Raw genomic sequence first — 16,082 nt, 5'->3', positions numbered from 1 at the left:
TCGAAAGAGGGTCATAGATTCATGGTATTCGACCGTTAAATAAGTTGACAGTTGGCGATGTACATCGGACGTTGTGTAAACAAAAGCAAACTTCTGCTTTATGTGCGACGAATGGAGACAGAAACACGTCAAATCGGCTTTTGGATCTGCCTTTTACAGCAAATAAGGTTAGAACATTTCGAAATTATCAGCTCTGTGTCTATTTCAACTTAATATAGCTCAAGACATGTGGCGCGTGCTAAAATATATGTCTAACCCGTAAATTGAAATTTGACGACGGATGGTCAAATATCTGCATTTTTAACGTACTTTGAAAAGCTCTCGCGTCGCTCACAATCATTTGCCCAAAGAAATTTTTACAGCAATCTGTAGACCATCCTTCTGCGATTCAACCACCAGAAGCTTAATCCATTTGAAGGTTTCGCACATGGTGAAAATCAATTATTTTTACGAAGTACTTTTAAGTGAATGAAATACATGTCTTCGAAATTTAATTATTTTGCAACCAACAAAAACCGCAACATTCCCGAAAATCAACCCAGTACACAATTAAACATTGCACAAAAATATTTGAGTATTTTAAAGACGGAAGAATGATGTGGTTTTGCATGCGAGGCTCTCAAACTTGTTTAATAAAATGGTGCGTCAAATGACGATTTTAACGGAATTTGGTAATTTGCATATTCCTTTGAAATAAAAGGATATTTTGCCAAAAAAAACTATCCAGTAGTTTTTTTCATGCCCTAGGCTATCTACCATAGGAAAATGAGCGAAATCGAATTTTCGACCCTTGCCGCGAAATTAAGAATTTGTCTGATTTTTACTGGCAGGCACTCTTAAATATTTTTTTGCTTTCCCCCCCGGAATTTGCTTCACCATACTGTCCTTCTTAAGTCAGTCTCTCCGGTTTATTTTTTTCAGTTTTTTTCTAGGAAGGCTAATAATCTAGAAAAATAGAAAGCTTGATGTTGTCAAAAATCGTATGGTTTTAGAAATTTGATTTTCGGCTTTGTTAGGATGGTATTAACAGTAAAAAAACGGGTGACGTCACAGGTTATGACGTCACAAAACTAATTTTAACGCAATAACACTAGAGGAATAATTTTTTATTTCGATTTTCTTCTTTGTGTTTGCTTTAGTCATCTGGCACATCACATGTGCAACATAGCTGCATTTGCTGGAACAAAATTACGGCTCCAATTTGGGGATTTTTCTCAAGGGGGGGACCCCATATTTTGCAGAGTTATTTTTCATATTTAAAAATGTCATATTTCATTTAATTTTTGTGATATGGACAAAATTTTTTCAGGTTTCAACTCCCCTTACTGTGCTCTTTCGAACACATTGTAAAAAATATGCATATTAAAAACTTCAAAAGTGGCCAAAAACATGACGTCATCACTGTGACGTAACAACTTTGACATTTACTGACATTTTTCATGAAAATATAATTGGCAATAGGTCTCCTGCTCATCTGCCAAGTTTGGTGTAGAAAGAGTCAATACTTTTTAAGTAATGCGAAATAATGTGAAATACCCAAGAACTGACGAAACATTTGGGGGGTGGTTTGGCCCCTACGTGAAAATAACAAAGGAAGTAACCTTAGAAGTGGCCCCTAATTTTCCTCACTTGAGAATGGAAGCCTGTCATGAGAAGTGCATACAACGGTGTGGGATTGAAACGGTTGCTGCATAGCACTGACATTTTACTTTATTAAGAGATACGACGCCAAACAAATGAAGTATTGATAAGGATTTTAATTGGCATGGCATCTTTCTTATGCTAATACAAACTTCCATTTACGTTACGTAATTCTGCCAAATGAACTATCGCTCACAAAAGTGCAGTAAACCACAAATTCTATTGTACCTGTGCTACCATATGCATTTGTATACAGTCTGTGACTTCCTTAATTAATGTAACTTCTCGGTTATTCGCAAAATTGTTTTAGCCACCAATTAAATTGTGGTTATACTGGTATGTACATGTATCTTACACAAAGACTATAAATGTAGTTTCTCCAATTTAACTTTCACTCACAAAATGGTGCTATTAAACTGCAGCTAAGCATAAAGGGAAGGTTATCTGTTTAATACTGACCAGAGGATTCTTTTATAAGTTTCTCAGAAGACCTTTCGTATTGCAGGTCTTATGACTTCTAAAAATATTATTTATTTACATCCACTCCTAGTTTTCTTGTTTTTTACATCCATTAGAAAGCTTCATCAATGTATTTTTTTATTTCTTGTAATGTATCATAAACAAGATAGAGAATCTTACATGTACGTCGCTACACAGCAGTGCATTTCTGATGATCTTTACCATGTGTGGAAATTGGAATTCGCATTTGGTCAAGCATTGTGTCGAGGTTTAGATATATTCCTCTCTCAACTGAAACTAAGACTAAGGAGAAATCTGAAAAACAAATTCTTAACGTCCATGCTAATTAACCACAGATATCCCAACTACAGTCATCGTTGTGATTCCCATTATTTAAACTTGATGAAATCGTAGTGCGTTTAGCAACAAACTCCAAACTTAAGCCTTCTTCAAAATTGTCTCACGAGCTAAATAGATTTTTTTTTCCGGAACAATTCTTTAAACAGCACATTCTCTCATTGGAGGGAAAGAGTACCTCCAGGAATTTCTGATAGATCGAGATTGAACTGAGTAGCTACACGAAGGACCATCATAAAATGTAAAGTAGCAAACAAATGCCTGTTTTGAAATACTGTTTTTGACTAAAAGATAATGATACTTTCTTTTACGCTCTTCTAGTTCCGATTCTTTCTTATTTCAGTGTGGAGCGATGTACTTATCCGTGGCTCCACCTCACTACTCCTCACCTCTCTTAAACAGATTGCAAGTGAAAAGAAAGAGGTTTATCGACTACTGTACTATTTATGTGCTTCTAAATTACAATTTACGCAATTCTGACTGTTTTACCCTATTTTAATCCTGTTACTTTTAAAAAACACTCACTTACATATCTGGGTCACAGGAGGTTTTATATTTATAGTTAATTACACGCTGTTACTTGGTCTTGCTTAGTAAGCGACTCTAAAGAACTCCTAAGAACACACTGTTTGTTCGTCTTTATCAGGTCATGCGCTTGGGCAATTTGACAGTCAGTTTAAACGACTGAGACAAAGACAACAGCCGCTAAGCGTAGAGGTCAGTTCTCTGCGAAAATTGTTACCCATCAGAATATAGAGGCAAGGGTTTATTGCGCTGTTTGCATGCCCGAGCCAGGTGAAGAAGAATTCCACTTCAAGGGGTAACATGCCCTTTACGTATAGATCAGGTCGTACGTGCCAAAGGTACATATTAACATACGTTGGGAACCAGACCGCGACAGACCGCGACAATGGTGACCAGCAGTCGCACAACTTTGCGTTTGGACTTTTCAGCCGCGGCGAGATTACTCTCCGTTGCATTTCCGGGAATTATACGAAGCCACAGTTTACGACAAATTAAAGAGTTAATCACAACAGTTATAGAAAGAGGAAGTGCGTAAAGTATGACAAAAACATTGCTGTGAAAGATCTTGAGGACGCGATAAGTTTCCTTAAAAGCTGGATCGTTTGGATCTTCCCAGGGCCAAACTTGTAGACATTGGTAAACGTTTTGAGATGAATTAAACTGGACTTGAAACAACATAGGATATGGCAGCATTAACACAAAAGACAGGATCCGGATGGTGCCTGACAAGATTTTCGGCTTTCGGAAGATCTTTTCTCTTAAAGAATAGAGTACTGCGTAAAATCTGTCGAATGAAATGAGCACCATTGCTAGGACAGTCGCCCCTATTGAAACTGGGATGAGGTAACCCACAGCTTTGCATGTTATGTTACCCAGCATTCCCCCAATCCAGGAGACTTCTCGGTAGTAGTAGTTCACTTGGTACGGCATCACTGAAAGTTAAAAGCAGATCTGCAACGGCCATGTTGGCAATGAAGAGGTTTGTGACTCTGGTAGATTGAGAGGACTTCTTCAACACCACGAACAGGCCAAGGGTGTTGCCCAATAAAGCAATAATGAAAATCATTGCATACGCTGTCGTCATGCCAATCTTGATATTTGTGGGAATACTGAACGGCGCCGGCGGTGGAAAGGTGATGTTTGTTGCTAGGAAAGAAATCAAGAACTATATTGCTTTATCGTTATAAAGGGTTGTTTCCTCAGCATAAACATTAAAATGTGTTACAACACTACAATGAACAACAGCAGATGTAGAAGAACTTTAACACCATTCTCTTACTTACTTCGATGTTACCTTCAGAAAAGAAAGGAGAGGATAACGTTTGCTTGTTTAACTAGATCATTATCTGTCAATGTCTGGAACGTTACTTTCTTTAATTAGCAACGGGGAACGTGCTTGGCCGAGCGGTCAGCACGTCGGACTCGTAATCCAGCGGTCCCGGTTTCGAATACCGTCTGACCACTAGCTACTTGGATGTTTTTCACGGTGGCCCCGAGTTCAAATCCTCGGCCACACTTGAAAATAACCAACTGGTTTACCTCCGGCTAGCTGGGATTCTTAGCAATGTTGTGTTCAATGAGAATCATTTGTTTCAGTTGTTTGCTCGGCCGTCAGCCTATGTGCTATAAACATTGCAAAGGGTAACTAAAGGTTATATTACATTATATTTTAGTATATACCACACAAGTGAATAGTACTTTTCGCGCACGCTGATTGGCTAACTCGGAGGTGATTAGCCAAGTACTATTCACCTACGAGCGCGCCGATTTTTTTGTCCGACCATTTGTCGTTATATTGTCACAAATAAAGTTACTCTTTGGTCCGCTCTTTATTCAGCTTGTGTGGTATATACTAAAACAATTATTCACCTCAGTGTCGGTGAAAGTGGTGGATAATTATTCTATATTATACTTATTGGAAGAGGAGGCACATACGAATAGGGCGCTTATTGACATAAGCGAGAGTCAAGGGGAGCGCCGGTTAGAAAGGGAGCACTTATTGGCCGGTTGCTGAATCGGATTATTTTGTTACATTTAAAGGTCTTTCACTCCTTACATTCTTGAAAACATTAGTCTACGTTCACTCCGTACCGTACATCAGATTTATTGATATTCTGAACAGCACAATCTTTTTTGTTTTTTCTTTTGTTAAAAAAAAATAATAATAATACCCCTTGGCGTTAGAAAAATCAACCCATCTTTTTGCTGCTGATATGATTTGCTTCTCTTTAAAACGTAATTACTTAAATTTCGTTGCAATGACACTTTCAAAATACTAAAATTTTGAGCTTGGACATGAAAGGGTGAAATGTAATAACAGATTAATACCATTCACTCCTGTTGCAGAAGTGTCGTTTGTCGTATTTATGGAAGCTGGCATCTTTCTGATTCTGAATAACACAAAGAGAATGGATCAGAATCAAAAAACATTTAAGAATTAAATTGTTTCTGGTATCTATCTTATACATGTGTCTAAAAACTACTGATGAATGTATTTCTCCAAATGAACTTGCATTCACAAAAATGGTGCGAGCCACCCATTAAAGTGCACTATACATAACGTAAACACTGTCCCTTTCATGTTACAAGAGGATTCTTTAGAAATCCTTTCACAGAAGTCCTTAAACCTTTCGTATTGCAGGTCTCATGATTTCTAAACATATTATCTATTCTCATTTCAACTTTGATTTCTCGCTGTTTAAATCCAGTAGAAAGCTACTTCCATGAATTTTCCCAGCACAGGCGTATCTTGCCACAGATTCACAGAGGACTTAGTGTCTTCTAAAACATCAAAAACGAGATACAGAGTCTTGTCAGTTCTAAACATTGAGAAAAGAGTTGACAGTACATATACGTCGCCACACAGCAGAGCATGGAATTGTGTGTGGAAATTTGAATTTGCTTTTGATCAAACATTGTGTCGAGTTGTAGATACATTCCTCTCTCAACTGAAATTATGACTAACTGAGAAATGAAATCCTAAACGTCTATCCTAATTAAGCTCCGATACCCAAACTACAGTCACCGTTGTGTTTTTCATTGTTTAAACTTGATGAAATCTAAATGCATTTTGCGTTAAAGCCTACTTGAGAATTGTCTTCTAAGCGAAATACTTTTAATAAGCTATTCTATGGTTCACGTTAATCAGTTTCTACCACTCGGTAACTGCTCAGATGAGAACACACTGGCTAAAACTGCAGGGCTAATCATTATTTTCCTGGCACATTTCTTCAAACAGCAAGTCCTTGGAGGTAAAGAAGGAGGAAGTACCTCCAGGAACTGTGTAGGTGCAGGGAGGACCATCATAGAATGTAAAGCACCAAAGAAATACTACCCTGATAACCTGTTTTTGTCTAAACGATATACTGATATATATTCATTCGAACATTTTTCTTTTATGTTCTTCTTGTTCAGATTACTGCTTAGTTCAGTGTGGGACTATATACTTAACAGTGACGCCACCTTGCCACACTTCTACTTTACAGATTAAAGATCAAAAGAGGTATGTCAATGAACCACTGTAATATATATTCAGTATGCCCAGTCAAGTTCGTAGACATGGGGAAACTCAGGCTCGCTACAGATTAAACTACTGTAAACAGACAAGATTAAAGCATCCTGCCCTAGATCAAAACGCATTTGCAATGGCGAGACGGGACTAGAACCCTGAGCTTTACATTGGAGTCATACGCACCAATCATTAGGCCACCGCGCTCCATTTTTGACTCACTATCACAGTAAAAAAAAAAAAAACTTTCGACAATGCTGTTGCTCATAACAAGAGTTATTGACCTATAGGACGCATACAAGGTCAAAAAATAAATCTAAGCGATCAACGTTCATATTTTAAAGAGGTTGTACAGGTCCTACTTCTAAAATACCAAAACAAATCAGTGTTACAAAAAATTCCATTTTTCTCGCCGGTAATTTTGTTTCCCTCAGCTGCTAAAGCTATTATAATATAGTAATATAGTAATATAGTAAACCCTCCTTCACTTTCCATCTTATGGCATATTATACTCTTTATAAAACTAAATCCTTTTGCTTCATAAATGACTCTAAAGTGAGAACTCCTGAAGCCACTTGATTTGTTCTTCTTGGACAAGTCAGGCTTGGTCAGCTGTTTTGGCAATTTAGCGGGCAGTTGAAACGACGTAGACATGGCCACCAGCCGGCAAGCGTAGAAGCCAGCTCTCTGCGAAATTTGTCACTCATCAGGATACAAATGCAAGGGTTTATTGCGCTATTGGCATGCCCGAGCCAGATGAAGAATAATTCCACTTCAAGGGGTAACATGCCCTTTACGTATAGATCAGGTCGTACGAACTAAAAGTAGTGATTGACATAATTCGGGAACCAACACAACGCAAATGCGACGACAATGACGATCACCAGCAGTCTCACAACTTTGCGTTTCGACTTTTCAGCTGCAGCGCGATTACTATCTGTTGCATTTCCGGGAATTATACGACGCCACATTTTACGACAAATTAAGAAATAAATGACGATAATTATAGAAAAAGGAGGCCCGTAAAGCATGACAAAAACAATGCTGTGAAAGATCTTGAGGACGAGACGAGTTTCTTTAAATGTTGGATCGTTTGGATCTTCCCAGGGCCAAACTTGTAGACATTGGTAAACGTTTTGAGATGAATTAAACTGGACTTGAAACAACATAGGATATGGCAGCAGTAACACAAAAGACAGGATCCAAATGGTGCCTGACAAGATTTTCGGCTTTCGGAAGATCTTTTCTCTTAAAGGATAGAATACTTCGTAAAATCTATCGATTGAGATGAGCATCATTGTCAGTACAGTCGCCGCTATTGAGACTGGAATTACGTAGAACAAAGCCTTGCATGTTATGTTACCCAGTATTCCTCCAATCCATTTATTTAAACGGTACAAAAAAGCCACTTAGAATGGCATTTCTGTTACAGTTAACAAGAGATCTGCAACGGCCATGATAGTAATGAAGAGGTTTGTGACTCTATGATATTGAGAAGACTTCTTTAACACTACGAACAAACCAAGGGTGTTACCCAACAGAGCAATCATGAGGAAAATCACTGCATACGCAAACGTCCAGCGAATCGTTGCATCTGCTGGAAGAGCGAACCACGGGGTAGCGACTGTGGGGCTGTGTGAAATGTTTGTTCCTGTGGAGGCTGTGACGTCAAAACAAGAACTTATGTCCACATATGTTTTGTACATGTTCACCATTTTGAACCAGAATTGGAATTACGGACGCTTGATTGCCTAATTCCTAGTATATGTCCCTAAGTTTTTTCGTTTTCATTCGTTTGGTTCGAAAAATGTCGTCACAGCCTGACTAGTCCCAGTTCCTAATCCCCTGTGGTTTCCGACCCAACCGTACGTGAAATTGCACGTTTTTAGATGGCTGAAAAAACAACGATATCCATTTTTTGTTATTTCCATATCATGATCCCATGTAGATTCCATCAAGCAAATAAAAACACATCTGTCATTTAAGCTGTAATTTCGTTGCAATTGGATTTTGATGATCAAAATGCTAAAGTTTCAAGCTTGGAAATTATAAATAACAGATTTACAATTTGCTCCCGTTGTGGTAGTGTCGTTCGTCATGCTTACAGAAGATGGCGTCTCCGTGATCCTGCATAATTCAAATAGAACTTGATCAGAATATAAACATTCCAGGACTGCAAGAGGAGTTCTTGAAATTATTTAACTATGAAATATCGGTATCTACTTTAATTAAACAAGAATTTTCACATGAGCTAAATGCTTTATCAAAAATATGAATCTTATTCAGCATTTTGAAACGTTTTATAGAAGAGAAGATTAGCTTTCCTTGCTTCGCAAATTAGCGATCCGCTTCTAATTTTCCTGAAGGGACACTAAAAAGCCCGGTCTGAATATGATTATTCCCTCGCTTTAATGTTTTGCTTACTTTTTTTGACCTTAAATTTTCCATTCTTTTTAAAGTGTTGTCAAAAGACTGAATGACGCAGACGTGCGCAGATGGTTCAACTCAGTCGACTTCCCTTTTGATAAGTTTTTACTTAGTCTTTCTTTCGGTGATCAAACACGGTAAATCAACTTTCATGCTTCGTGATATCTGGTGTGCAATTTTAATTAAATGCAAACTAATTATGTGCGGAGAATCAAATTTTGCTGAAAATTAGTAGTAAATGTTTTTTATCCGATGTCAGTTGCCATGAACTAAGAACTTTTTTTCTATTTTTAAAAGAATGCATCTAGGGTTCAAACCCAAACACGCAATTTCTCCACTGTCAACTCTTTCTATTCGTGGAGAAGTATACTTGAAGAAATAAAATCTTTTTAGCCGCACTGCACGAAGTGTAGTTCATTTTTTGGAAAACTAAGCAATCTGAATACAGACTTCCGCTAAAAAAGATTGCTCACTAATTAATTTGGTAGATTTTCTTCTCTGAATCAAGATCATTCTTCAACTTTTTTTTCACGAAGAAAGTTTTTTTTTCTGTTTTAGTCTGGCTACAATTCTGTTTGACAAGGAAAGTCGTTCGAAAAATCTATGGACGTGCTTAAATTTCTTGCCTCGAAAAAACAATAGTCAGATAATGTGCATGCATACTTTAGCGTACTAGCTAACTTTAGGTTATTTATTGTTGTAATGCGCTTTTGATCACCTGGTATGTTAAAAAGCGCACTATAAATCAATATTTCTCTTGTTTTAATACTGGTAACAAAACTTTCCGATCTCTGTTACTTAAATGTTCAAAACACATATGGCTCTTGAACACTTGGACGCTAATCTGGTATCATCTCAGTATACGGAACAATATGCTCGATGATGACTACACCATCTTTCTTACCTTCTTTCAGCATATCGTTTGATTTTACACAAGTTTTCTTGTTTGAAAAAGCTCTTACATTAAGACTAAAGAAGATATCTTTCTGACTGTATAACGTTACATAACTTAACCAGCGAGTGTTTAGTAAATGCAGTGGACTAGGTCAAGAGCAGTGGGTATATTTGGTGTTGGAGATTTTGACGACAACTGTGAATAGCGTGAAGGTTTTCATTTCTTAACTTCCTGTTTAATAATCCCATTGAGACTGGGAAGGTATCAAATTTCGAACGCTTGAAAGCTGATTGGTTGATTTCGACAAAAATGTCTTGCGTTTTCATTGGCTTTCTTGAATTCCTGCTGAGTAACCCTATTAAGCCTGGGAGGTGGAAAACTAAATTAACGCTTGTAATTTGGACGAGAAGCATGATGTTGGCATGGTAGTCGCATTTTAACCGGTGTGTTTTTTAAACTTTGAAACAATGAAAAACCTTACAATTCCTCCTAACACCTCCCTTAAACAGATTGCAAATGAAAAGAAAGAGGTTTATCGACCACTGCACTGTTTGTGTGCTTCTAAATTGCAATTTACGCAATTCTGACTGTTTTACCCTATTTTAATCCTGTCTTGCAACGACGGCCAAAGAACCATTGAGCTGGAACCGTGTCCATCCCCTCGCTTGGAGTATTCCGCCAATCAAGAAGTCCTTAAAACTCACTGGCACCCGCAGCTCAGCATTCCGTGAAGAGACGTTTAACGTTGCGAACCGCATTCTTGGTCTTTCCATTGCTCTGGGGATAGCGACGACTCGAAGTGACATGTTGAAAGTTCCACTGACTGGTCAATGTTGCGAATTCTGACAATGCAAAGCAAGGTCCGTTATCAGTGACTACGGATCCGTATCTGCTACATGGCCATTGGACTTCTGATCAGGGCTTTGTAGTTTTCCGTCGAGAGAGAATCCACCTGACTGAAATTAGCAAAGTTGTCCCTCACAACTAGAAGGACCCGGCCTAAGAAATAGTAGAGGTCAGCAGCTATCTTGGCCCAAGGAAGTGGTGAAACATCGTGCTGAATTATGGGTTCCCTGACTTGCGAGTCGTGGTGAGTCTGGCAAACATCACATTGACTAACAAAGTCTTTCATTTGTAAGCTCATCCCAGCCCAGAACATGCATTCCCGCAGACGACGAAGGCAACCACCAAGGCCAATGTGACTTAAATATTAATGAGCCAGGTACATAATTTCTTTTCTCAGGGCACTGGGAAGCAAACAGATGAGAGCCACGGAAAATCAAGCTCCTTTGGACAATCAGTTCTCTACGAAACTGTTCCAGTTTGAACTGGAAGAAGGGCTGGCCAAACTTCCAGCATGACTCGCTTGAGAGATTTGCAGACTTGATCTTGAGAGGATTTTTTTTTTTTTAATCTGTTCCGGTCGTGACGCAGTGAGACTTCACTTCTTCACAAGACGCCGTTTCATTGAGATACGCGGGGCTCAGGGTATCAGCGATATAAATGAGAGGGCCTTTCTTGTACCTAACTTCGAGATTGTAACGCTGAAGTCGGAGCAGCATTCGCTGCAGTCAAACAGGTGCGTGCGTCACAGAGACTCTTTTTAAAAATCTCCTCCAGGGGCTTTTGGTCTCTTTCCACCTGGACGACATCACGCCTAAAATACACTTGTCAAATTTATCGCAAGCGAACACAATGGCGAGGAGCTCTTTCTCAATTTTCAGTTTGGGTAAGGGCTCTCGATGCACAGCTTCCTGGCTGCTGTAATTGAAGAAGAGCGCCTCCACCTAACGCTGCATCAGAAGCATCACATTGGAGGGTGACCTCATCATTTAAGCTGTAGTAACGTAAGACGGGTGCTTGCGTGATGGCCTTTTTAATGTCGCTCCACGCTTTCTGCTTTAAATCTGACCTATCTGACTTTTCTCGCTTCAGGACCTATTGCCGTGAGGAATGTAGCCACGTGGACCTCACCGTTACATTGTAGTGTAGCCACATTTCCCCCCATTCGTTCCATTTCTCTACAACGTTGGAGTCATTAATATCGAGACAATGAGGCGCAGACAACGACTGAAGATAAGCCATTGTTGATCAAACCACTCCTGACACCATGTAACGAGAAATTTCTTGATAAATGGTTATTTAATAACGGAGCATATTGCGAGCGACTATCCAAGTTCCTACGACGCTAGAATAGTGATCGCCGGCCGCGCGTATATTGACTATAAATTACGAATAACTTATAACTAATAAAACACACTAGACAATAACTGACAATAACGCGGGAAAGCATAGTTCGTAGTTCGTCACAGAAATGACGCAGGCGTGCACAGATGGTTCAACTGGAATAAGAGAAAAGACGTGAAATGTCCTTATATCAATCATCAAATTTTGTGACACGCTGCCTCAGTCGACTTTGTGTTTTTACTTGATCTTTCGTTCGGCGATCAAACATGATAATTTAACATGTACACTTCGTAATATTTGGCGTTCAATTTTGAGTAAACAACAACTATTTGACTATGTGCTTAACTCAGTCGCGCTCAACAAAAACTATTCATGATAATGAGATTCTATCGAACTTGTATACCTGACCTTACAACCTTACTTATTTTCTTCTCAGTACATCTGAAGTCTTGAACAAAGATGTTTTTATTGGCTTTGTTTATTTTCCGTTGAGCAACTCTATTAAAATAGGGAGGGGGAAGAGGAGGGGGTGACTTTTGACTCCCCACCAACCTTGCACGCTTGTAATAGGCTTTTTTAATATCCCGTTGAGAAACCCCTATTCACATCGAGATGGGTGAGAGGGGACACTATTGACGCCCCCGCCAACTTTAAAAGTTTGCAATTTGTTTGGGGAAGGAAGCTGATGTTGCCATGGCAACTACACTTTGACGGGTGATCCTGTCTTAAATGAAATAACTGACACTTCCACATTTTCCTGTTTCATATGTAATACACATACAACTGGTGCAAACTTCGGAATGAACCTACTAACGTATGCACTACGTTTTCGGTCTCTCAACTTATGGATGGTTTTGTATTGGTGCTGTCAGTCTCAATGGAATATAACAAAAAACAATTTTGAAGCATTCACAATAAAGAAAAAGGTTTTCATTCACAGTCAGTTTTCGTTCTTGATGCAAGACACTGGGCAATTTCCGTGTTCGTTTCACACCGAACGAATGTACCACCAGTTTACGATTATGTCTCTCGAAGGGGTACTTTTTCAGAGCTGCGGAAGATATTTTCACACGACAGAATATAGAGGATTGCTGTAAGAAAATGTTAGTTTCGACTTCAAGTTTAATGTACCAGTGGGCTGTTGATGGTTTTCAAATTAGCCCTTTCGCTGAAAAGCTTCGATTACGGCATTTGGATCGGCCTTAAATATTATAAAAAAAATTGCAGCTTTTTTAAACCAAATTAATGCTTTAGAAACAGCGAGACATGCACTATGATTTACCCAAAGCACATTTATAGATATCACCGCCTTGACCTGTACAATCAAAAGGAAAATGCATGATTTTGCGCCATTTTCGGCTGCGGCTGGGAGCTAAAACTGGGATTTTCGAACTTACCTCGATTTCGCAAAATTTAAAGCGCTTCAGAACCTTTGAATATGGTATTTTCTAAAAGAAACTCACCGTATTTGGAAATGTCCCAGCTGCCGCCTCTTTTTCGCCAATTAGAGAAATTGGCTCTTAATACCGGATCTCTGTTCAAAAATCACTTGGCACTTGAGCGCTTGAAGACTAAACGGATATCATCTCCGGTATATGAAACCAATATGCTTGGACACTGAGCTACATCATCTTTCTTCGTTCAGAATAGCTTTTGATTCGTAACATTTCCCTTAGTTTAAGTTTGATAATAAAGAAGCTTTCTTGTTTGAAAAGCTCTTACCTTAAGACTGAAGAAGATAAGAAGATATCCTTCTCAATTTCTAAGGCGAGTGTGTAGTTAATGTAGTGGACTACGTCAGTCAAGAGCTGTGGGTGTGAATTTTGTCGCAAACTGTGACAGTTATGACTCACGTCAGTGTCATGGGCCATGGCTTTCTTGATTCCCTGTTAAGTAACTCTATTGAGTCCGGGAAGGTTGGCATAAAACTTTCGATGCCTTTAATTTGATTGGTCGAGGAACATGATGTTACCATGCAACCACATGTCGACCGGTGTGTTTGCAAAATTTGAATTTTCCTGTTTTTAATGAAAGAACTGTCAGTTCCACACTGTCTGGTTTTTAATGAAAAAATGGCTTTCTTGCAGTAACATCCGCTTTCATAGATAACTGCACTTTTTCGGTTTCAGAGAAAGAACAGAAAAGCCCGGTCTGAATGTTATAAATACTTAACTCTGGCGTGTTGCTTGCTTTTTGACTATTAAGAAAGGCTATTTTTAACGATTTTTAACCTATCGTCAAAAGAAGTGAACATTGCTGACATTTCCGTATTTTCTTGTTTTTAATTTTAAGAAAATTAACTTGGTGGGCTGACGTTTCAATCCTTGTTTTCAACAACCTTAGCTCTACTACTTTTTAGGTAGTTTTCCTGCTCTTCATTGATAGAGGAAGTGTACCTGGAGAAAAGTTCGACTTTGTAGCAGGACTTTCCAAATTGTACTTTATATTTGAGAAAGGAAGCAGTTTGACTATCGACTTCCGCTAAAAATAATTTCTCCCTAATTTGTTTGGTCGATTTGTTTCTCTGAAGCAAGATTATTGAGATATTTTTTTGTCACGAAGAAAACTTTTTATTTTATGTCTGGTGATCAATTCTGACACAAAGCCAACGAACGGATTAACTTAAAGTTTGCTGCACTCGAAAACATTAGTCACACACTTCAGCTTAGTAGCTAAGCAGAAGGCAGGATAATTTTTTGGAACGGATTGCACTAGCTCGAACAGCTAATGTTTTTTTTTTTTTTTCGCACGAATAACGTCTTGTGTTTTTGAACGAATTGCAACGAGCCGTTCGAAAAGCCGGTTGACGATTGTTTTGGAAGGGATAGCTCGAGCCTTTCGAACGGATGACAATATTTTTTTGAACGGATAGCTCGAGCCGTTCGAAGGGATGACAATACTTTCTGAACTGATACGCGATGTCTGATGTAGCTCGAGTCGTTCGAACGGTGGCCCATCTCGTTTGAACGGCGAACGAACGGCTAGCCGTTAGCATCGTGTTCGCTTGACAGGTCACAATTTTTTGGCCTCTTGGTGCATGTGCAGTCTTGAACTGTTTCTCTTGCTTTTTATCCTGGTACTGCGCAACACTTTCGGATCTCCATTACTCTTCTGTTGAAAGCACATGTGGCTTTTGAACGCTTGGATACTAAATTGATATCATCTCAATATATCAAGATGGAACAATATGCTTGATGATTACTACACCTTCTTTCTTCGTTTAGAATAGCTTTTGATTTCTAACGGTTGCCCTAGTTAATTTAGTTTCATAATAATAAACAGGCTTTCTTGTTTAAAAAGTTCTTACCTGAAGACTTAAGAAGGTATCCCTCACTGACTTTAGAAGGTTAGAAGTTGTTTCACACAATGTTTAGTTTGTTCTTCAAAAACACAATAAATTGGACGTTGCTATAGCAACAAAATTACTCAGCTTGAATTAATATGAATTGTTATACCTCCCAACTCGAATACGTTTTCCGATTGGAGGAAAACGTGTCACTTACTGTGGGTCAAAACTGGGGCGAGTAAAACTCACTAACTCCTTGGTGAAACTACAACATGAACTTTCCACTCGCACGTGATCAGCTCGTGCTCCTTGAAACCGCGGCAAATTTGTGAGCCGGCGTAAAGCAAACCAGGATATAAAGACACGGATTTATGGCGCTGTTTGCATGCGCTAACCAAAAAAACACGTACTGAACTTCCGCTAGTAATTTATGCCCATGTTCAGGTTGAATGAACAAAAAATAGTGATTGACATATGATGGGAACCAGCAAAGCGCAAATTCAATGATTATGACAATCAACAGTCGCACAACTTTGCGTTTAGACATTTCGACAACGGCTCGACTTTTTCCTGACACGTTTTCTGGGATCCTACGAGGCCATAACTTGCGGCAAATTAAGACGTAAAGGACTGCCATTACCATCAGAGGGAACGCATACAGTATACAGAAGAGGCAGATGTGAAAGATCTTACGTGACTGCTGAGCCAAGCGTCTCCCCGACACACGCGTACATACGCGTTTCCACTAGGAATAACTTTAACTTTTAAAAAGAGAAGAGTTGGGATCATTGAAATGA

The 16,082-nt window shown here is 38.9% G+C and overlaps 2 pseudogenes across 1 annotated transcript; both read right to left on the bottom strand.

The window, feature by feature from the left end:
• Positions 1–944: 944 nt before the first annotated feature.
• Positions 945–15,647, bottom strand: LOC110049319 (tachykinin-like peptides receptor 86C; annotated as a pseudogene). The gene is made up of 3 exons (XR_016208076.1): positions 15,307–15,647; positions 5,311–5,372; positions 945–4,128 (listed from the first exon to the last, which is right to left on the bottom strand). The product of XR_016208076.1 is annotated as a tachykinin-like peptides receptor 86C (transcript).
• On the bottom strand, positions 7,099–8,641 carry LOC149118242 (substance-P receptor-like; annotated as a pseudogene).
• Positions 15,648–16,082: the final 435 nt, after the last annotated feature.

This window comes from Orbicella faveolata, unplaced genomic scaffold (genome assembly GCF_042242905.1).
Source record: "Orbicella faveolata isolate gen_17 unplaced genomic scaffold, um_ofav_v1 contig_1, whole genome shotgun sequence".
NCBI classification, from domain to species: Eukaryota; Metazoa; Cnidaria; class Anthozoa; order Scleractinia; family Merulinidae; genus Orbicella; species Orbicella faveolata.
This window is presented reverse-complemented; position numbering and strand designations above follow the sequence as displayed.